Source organism: Pseudopipra pipra, chromosome 5, assembly GCF_036250125.1.
Source record: "Pseudopipra pipra isolate bDixPip1 chromosome 5, bDixPip1.hap1, whole genome shotgun sequence".
NCBI classification, from domain to species: Eukaryota; Metazoa; Chordata; class Aves; order Passeriformes; family Pipridae; genus Pseudopipra; species Pseudopipra pipra.
This window is the reverse complement of record NC_087553.1, coordinates 48998747-49007061: the sequence shown is the minus strand read 5'-3', so window position 1 is coordinate 49007061 and position 8315 is coordinate 48998747. Positions and strand designations below refer to the sequence as shown.

The 8315-nt window shown below is 36.6% G+C and overlaps 1 long non-coding RNA gene across 1 annotated transcript; it reads right to left on the bottom strand.

The window, feature by feature from the left end:
• Positions 1-992: 992 nt before the first annotated feature.
• Positions 993-7228, bottom strand: LOC135415294 (uncharacterized). Its single transcript, XR_010431060.1, has 2 exons — positions 6950-7228; positions 993-3182 (listed from the first exon to the last, which is right to left on the bottom strand). It is a non-coding gene; the product is annotated as an uncharacterized LOC135415294 (long non-coding RNA).
• Positions 7229-8315: the final 1087 nt, after the last annotated feature.

Sequence of the window (8315 nt, the reverse complement as noted above, 5' to 3'; positions counted from 1 at the left end):
TAGCATTTGTTTATGCATATGCTTTTTTTAAAAATTCTCTGTCCATGACCATCTGTGCAAAACAATAGGTGGGTCATTCAGTACACTCCCTTCCACAAACCCTGTGGATGGTTCAAATATTCAGAATATTTTTTCCCATTAACATGTGTACTGACCTACAGTCTGAGCTGGTACTTGCAGTGCTTCAAATTACATTTGCTTACTTTTCACTTGGTATTTTTCTGGTTTTTTTTCAGATGAAGCCACACAGAGACAGACCTCGGTGTATTTGCTTACAACTTCTCTAATAACTTTCCAAGGCTAAGAATACACATGCATAAATTTCTTCTGGCCAGCAGAAGAGTGAGCAGCAGTTTTCAAACAAGTTTAAAATTCCAGTAACAGTAGAACTTTGCAAATACACTTAAAATATCAAAAAGTGTTGTTTAAAATTAGTAAGCAGAAGCCTTTTAAAGAAAGGGGGTGTTATTTGGGCTGCAATGCTGCTAGGGAGACAAATGGCATGAAATCTCAAGATTTGTTGCAGACACCTCCAAACAAAAGTGATGCAAAAGACTTTCTTTATTCTTCTTCATGACAAATATATCAGCGTAGTAGGTGCCAAGTGTGGAACAGTGGGCTTAGGAATGGGAATGGACAGAGGCTATATGAGTTATTGTCTTTAAACAGAGCAGAAAGGAATTCTGAGCCAAATAAGAAATGGGACAGTGCCCCACAAACTCTCGTGAGGGAGTTTGTATCTGAGGTTTCAAAGGTATCATCATAGTATCCAAAGAGTTCACATATCTGTTAATATTGGAGAAATAAATGTAAAATTAATGAAGCTTTGCAAATATTTCAGTTTCTAAATGCTGTTGACCTCTGTATGACACATTTCTTTGTAGGTTTTAATGTAGCTGTTATTTTATTTATGTAACATATGACTTTGTGTCACAGAAAGTACACACAGAGATTTCACAAAAGATGTACAAATGATAAATTACAGACATGCATACCATTTGTGTTTGTTTATTCAATTTAAAAACAAACAACATTCTTCAAGAATATTTAAGTAAGGTATTGCCAACATCAGAAAGAAAAATAAGAGGAAAGAAAAGAAAAACATTTCATTAGAAAAGAAAAAGTAATTATTCCAGTGAATTCCATTATCTTTTTTAATTAATAGTGATTGCACCCCTTCAGCTGGCTCACTTAACTTGCTGTTTTAATCATTCATTTAATTTATCTAGACATAATCATGTAAATTATAAGCAGTAAATCAGGTAACAAGTAATAATGGCAGATAACGCAGTTACTTTATTTTATTCCCCATGCAATACAATGATATGGCTTTATCAGAGAAGGAAAAGGGCAACATTACCTTATTTGTCAGTTATCTGTTTATACACACAGTAAAGTGGGAGGTATGTTTTGAGTTTGGAAGAACTGACCTCTGAATCTTGAGACTGGACACAAAGATTAGCAATGATCAATATCTGTACACAAGAACTGGGGCCTATTGGGTTATATGAGAGTCTTTTGTTCGAGGGACCTGCAACAACTGCAACTCTGGATTCCTTTGCTCTAGAGTTTGCTAAGGCCATAACTGAGCAGCTGCAGAAAGTAAGAAGAATGAGTGTAGGATTGGGTTTTTGTGCACGTATACATGCATGGGTACACATGTACATGACGAGAACCAAGGCAAGAAAAAGGTCTGTGAGTGTTAAGATGATATTTTAACTTGGTGACTTCTTTAAAGAGATATTTTTGCCAGTCAAGGAGGAAGGAATGTCATCCTGTTATTTCTGCAGTCCCAGTGATTGAATTTAAGAACTGGTCCTAAGAAGTGTGTTGTCCCTCTGTCTTGGTAGTCTTACTCTATGAATATGTACCTCTCCACTTGTGAATACTCAGGCCTGTGATGTACCAATCCTGGACCATTCCATGCACATGAAAATCTATTAAAAACAAATACAAAAGAAAGATTGACAAACCCAAAGCAAATGTTCCTTTTAAGGTCTGAGACACAAATGTGTAGCCAGTACTTTTTAAAAATGTGTAGAATTTGCAACTGTAATACCTATATTTTATACTGAATGGCAGAATTGCTCAAGGATGATCAGTTCACACCTGTCTTCCACTGTTTTCCAACCACAGGATGATGTACAATAGTTGCATGAGGCATAAAAATGTCACTTTTGACAAAACGTTTTTAGAAAAAAAGCAGTGAAAAATAGGCAAAGAAAATTATTGTGACAGTGCAAAATAAAACAGTAGCATCTACAAAACAATGTTGATAATTATCCACTTTAAGAGAACATTATGTTTAATTGAAATAACAGTTGCATAGACTTATCGTTACATTCACTTCACATACACATGAATTATAGTAATATCTATTTGAAGAATGAAAAAGGCCAGCTACAAGTTTTCAGAACAAAATGTCTTCAATTTTCTTCACATAAGCTGACAAAGTATATTTTATCATTTTCACTAAAAACTGTTCAGTAAAATTCTCTTTAAAAAAGCTTCAACTATGAATAATTTCTTGCTTTGTTCAATGAATTAAATTTTTCCATAAATACACAGAGATTTACAGTTTAAAGTTTACTTTGATATTTAGAATTCCAGCCAAGAAACAGTAAAATAATTTTATATTTCTAAAAACAAGCACAAGTTCTTAAAGAGTCACTTTTCATTCTTCTACCCTCAGATCAGATATTACATTTTCCTCTTTACTTTCCCAGAGTAGCCTTATAGGTATAGCACATTTTTCTACGCATAAATTTTCATTTCAGTAATGTTGCAGGAATGTCCACATGAAGCCCTTAAGAATATTTTGAGAAAATATAATAAAGAGTTTTTCTATTTGCTGGTGATACTCCAGAAGACTTCACTGCACACCACAGAGAGATGTTTAATGCCTTTTAAGGCTGTCAGAAATATTCACTAGAGCAGGTTTCAACCCAGTTCTTAAAATCATTTCATGTTTGTGGTTCTGAGCTTCACTTGTTGGGAAAAATCCGTGGCTGCTTTAATAAAGCTTTAGTAACATCACTCTTCTGATGATGAAAGAGTGGAACAGGATTCCTGGGCTTAAGTGTCTTTTTCTGCAGTTGTTTCCATGAACAAAAGACCTGAATTTCAAAGTCTGCTCCAGCAAGTCTCTACCTAGCTCTCACATGTTGCAACTTCTGCTCCTACTGTTGGCTACTATCTCAAGTGTCCAAACATCAATGTAAATGAGAGCAAGTTTTTTTCCAGTTACTTTGTTGATGAGTTTTTCAAATAATCAATCTGTTGCTAAGATGTGCCACGTTCTTCATAAATTATTTCCAATAGTCCCATTTTTTCATCTCTTATTCAGGATCATAAACAGAGCACCTTCTCCAACTTCAGATTTCAATTTGGCTTCAAGGCTACATCTAAATAGTTCTTCCTACATAGAAACATTCAGCAGAGGTTTCATCCAATCACCTAGTTGAAAGTCTTCCCAAGCCCTCATCAATCCTTTGTTTCCTTCATTTTTTTTTATTGTAGTTTTGGTTCACTCATCAGTTTTGTACTACTTGTGTCCATTTAGATTATCATAGCAAAAACCAAATTTCAACCTAATTTTTCTGCCTTTTCAACTCCTTATTTCTCCACTAGCATTTTCTTCTCTAAAAACTCATACAAAACTTAGTCATCTCAATTTCCAAGGACATTCATGACCTTCTAGCCACTCAGCCACAATTGCCTTAACTTAACTTTTACACCCAGAGTCTTTCTTCCTTATTGCTCTTCATGCTTGAGAAGACCTTCCAATAGCTTCATCGTTGTCTTTCACATTCCCACTTCAATCCCCCTGTTCTGCCACATTTTGAAACACCTGAGTTAGGCCTGTTCAATACCTTCAGTTACTGCTGTCTACACCTTTCCTTGTGTTCTTCTTTTCTCTGTATTATATGTTGTCTTTTGTTTTAACTTCAGATTGCAATTACTCTGGGACAGACATGTTTTTGTTCTGTCTTCTCACTTCATCAGACCATTCTGTGGTCATCTCCATGACTGTGAGCTAAAGGAACAGAGGCTAAAATTATTGACATTGAATCATGTCAGTTGCTGCACACAACAAATACTAAATCTGAAATTTATAACAGAAAGCTTTATTTCCATATTGTTTTTTCATGCCTCTCCTCTCTCTAACTTCTCTCCATAGAGTTGCCTTTTCACATTTTTGTCTACTTTCATCTACTTTCTTCATTCTCTCCCTCCTATGCCTCTCTCCACCGCCTCTCCCTCTTATCTTCCTTTTCCAATCCTTTTGAAAGATTCAACACTTACACCTGTATAAATGGAAATAAACTGAAGTTATTCTTGACCTTAATACAAACACAGACATTCAGAAATAAATAAGCAAATGCCTTTTTTTCACTAAGTGGTCTGTGATATTTGTACTTCAATCAAGTTTCCAAGCCAGTCTCGCCCAATCAAAATGCAGAGTGTCTCATCTTGCAGCTATTGGTTTCCAAAGAGTCAAGTATGGAAAAGCACAAAGAATTGCTACAAAACAGAGTTCTAAGAGGGGGAACGAATTGCTTCAAGTCTGTTTCTTTTTGCAGCTGTGAAGTGAGTTATCATGATATTGCATAAGGTGCAGCACTGCATTTTTCTGAGAGTTAGTGTGATAGGATTGTTGTAGGATACTTCAGTAAACTCCATCCTTACCCATCTGTTTTCCTAGTTTGTTTCAACTTCACTTTTTTTATTTCACTAGAGGCAAAATGGGTAGAGCTAGTTAGAAGTACTTTTTTCCCTCTGGAAAAGAAAATATGCATTTTTCTGTCAAAGACTAAAACCAATATATTTTTTCTACATTATTTTTAACAATGAACTAGGAGACACTGTTGTTCTGCCAAGACAGACTTTAAGATGACCATAGGATGTTTTCTGCCTCCAAATTATTCAGAATTCAATAGCTTTTAACTTCATTTATCTAAAACCACCATTCCTATTGAAAAAAAAGACCACTTCAACACTTTGGTTTTTTAATTTAATAATGATATCTAGCTATCAGACCAGATGAAGAATCAAGCTGTACTATATTTTTCCTGCTCATGAATTTTTTTTTCACTTTTTATCTGAAAGAATTTGCAATCCCAGTTACAATATGTGATCAGAAAAAACATGGTGGTGAGATACTGAAGACTGAGAAACAAGCATCGGAGCATGTGAAATAGTTAAGAAAGTGCTAGTGGAGGCATGTTTAATAGAAACAGCACACAAAATCTGTAGAAAATCACTTTTTTAATGTTGCTGCCCCCAGAAGAGCTTTTTTCTTTCTGTAATACCGTTTAGTGCAATCCCTAGGGGGCTTGAGCTCTAACAGATGACTGCTGATAACTCACTGTGGTGATTTAAAACATTGTCAACTTCAGCTGTTTGTTTCCTTGCCTCTATTGAAGGCTGCCACTAGGATAGCACAGGCGTTAAAAAGCAGCCCTCTCCCAGCATCAGCCACTCCAATGTACAGGGCTTCAAACAGCCTAAACTGCCTCTGAAAGGATGCTAAAACACTGTTTTGTGAACTGCTTCCTGGCAGCCAGTGCGGCTGCTCTGACAACTTCCAGCAAAAGGTTATTCCGCTCTGCAGGACCACGGTGTCCTGAATCACTACAGCTCCTTGCTCAGCAAACATGATTCAGAGCCTGTAGACCACATCCACCTCAATAGAAATTGCTCTCTGGTAAAAGTGACATACTGGTTGCTGTATGTTTTGTCACAGTATATTCCTATATAAAACAGTATAAAATAAGAAAATGAAAATGATAAAATGTACTGAGAGGCTTCATGGTGCCTGCTGCTGTGTAGATCTAGAGTGTGATTAGAGTATTATGAGAATATAAAAGGAGTGCAGGGTCTCCATAATAATGATGCTGCCTGTTCTTTAATTGCTCTAGCTTACACAGATTCAGAAAATGGTTGAATTGGACCCTCATGCTGCATTGTGAGGCAAAGTCATCGTACTTTGTCTTACAGCAATTAACATAAACTCCTTAGAGAGTCATGACATGCCTGAGAGCCTTCAGTGCCACCTATGGCCCCTGGAGGACATTTCTGCTTCCTTTGGCTGGTGTGGTGCCACCTCTCTGTTGCGTGCACAGCTCCCTCCACTCCGTTCTGTGAGGGAGCTGAGCACTTGCTCGGATGTTCCAGAGTCCTGCTTTGTAGATTTGCCATGCTCCTGAGTAAGCATTGCTGGGTCATTACATATCTAACCTTAGAAACACCTGTCTCTGAGCAGGTTAAGGCAACTGCAACTCAACATAATTTCCCAGGCAAATTACGTGAGGAAAGGAAACAACATCTACTGCATTATTTGATCTGAATAGCACAAACGTAAAAGCTCTTCAATGCTAAAAAGGGTTTCACAACATTTTAAAGAATTGCTCATTGGAAAAGCGAGTTTGGAAAACTTTTTCTTACTCAATAAAGGCTGTCCAACGCCAGCATGCTGACAGTGTAAGTGTGCTTTCTCTCCTGGCAGTTTATTGCTGCTGGCACTAATGGTTGCTGATCCACAGGTCAATATGCACAGCATGTTTCTCTTCCATAGTGGCAGCCACAAAAAAGTTTGGCTCATATAAGAATTTTTATGTTAAACAGAAAAAAAATTCCAAACCTCTGTATACCCATCACATACTTCACTTCTGAAAAACCAATATCCAAAAAAACCTGTAAGCAATATCCAGTACTGGATATTAATTAATAACCAAAATTAGTATAAAGAGTTATTTTATTCCTTGTCATTTTAAATAAAATCACTATGAAAAAAATAGCTTACTGATCAAATAACATTTTCTGTCACTCGGAGGAGAAATAAAAACTTTCTTAATCTCTACTCCATCTATTGAAAACTTAAAATATTTGCCCTTAATTCTCCAGTTACTTTAGTAGCCCAGCAGTGAATATCTACATCACAATATACCTAATTCTTCATGTTTTCTCTCAAGCCATTGGAGGTCCTTCCTTTATCTCTGGAAGTTCTATATCTTGCCACAAGTACTCTGCCCTACTCTGAATCCAAGCCTGCAGTACTCCTGTTATGTGAGAAGGTGGCAGCCACAGATATTCATCATTCCTACCATGGTCTGAGTGAACACAGCAGTCCAACCGGATACTGTCAAACTCAGGAGTCTGACCAAAATCATACTCTGGTTTGTAGCAAAACGCACACAACCTTCTAGCAAGGGTAAGGGGAACTGGAGCCATTACTTGTAGGTATTCATCTTTTTCTTCTTTGATCATTAGAGTAAGTAATAATTTAATATTTTTTGTACTCTTGCACCACAGCACATTGTCATGCATATGATTAGCTGATAAAGAAATTATGAACAAAACAAGTATTTAGAGAAGAACAGAACACACTTTTCCTAGCTGAAAATCTACATCATGTGCTTCAGTGATGGAAAAAGTGTCTCACTATCCCTGCTTTTGGCTACTGTGGCACAAAGCAGAAGCTTTGAAGATAATCTACAACTCACTAAGAAAAAAAAAATAATAATCACTAATAATAATAATAATAATAATAATAATAATAATAATAATAATCACTCACCCCAGATGACTGGGGGAATAAAATTCTGCAAATCTGGCTTTAATCTTGAGGGAATCACTTTTCCCTTTTTAACTTCTCTATGCTTGTCCTAGTTTAGGTTGCCCCAGGCCTCTAATCCATCTAGCCTATAAGTGAATTTATCACTGCTATCTGCCATGTGTGACAATTTTATAAAAGTTGTGGTATATACATAAAGAGCAAGAAAAATCAACATAAGCAATTTCTGGTTGACCTTTCCTTACTGAAGAATCCAGAATGACTGTATTACTGACTCCTCCTGCTTTCTATACAGAATAAATAGAAGCAACCCAGAAACATTCATTCTCTTGTTCTTCAGAGTCGCATTCTTGAGCATAGTAAATTCATTGCTGGATCAATAGCTTGGAATGGAAAGCAAAAATGGTGCTTGCAATATTCCCTTAATTATTTTCTTGGATTGACCTTGTCACCACCAGGAATTCTTGTTGGTAAATTCCACCATACTTTTTGTCTTGTGTATTTCCTGCTAGGATTTCTTCCCATGCCTCAATGAGGAGTGACTTAAAACGCATAAATCTAAAATTAAAAAAAGAAGCTGCTGCTTCATTCCCCAGGCTCCTCACTTGATATTCTCTAGTCCCCTCTAAGCTGGCCATCAATGCCACTAGCAGCGAAAGCGAGAAGCACAGGGTTGCTGATGCTAGCATCTCTGTGTCAATTGCTGTAATATCCAGTGCCCTTGGGATGAGAAAATTTC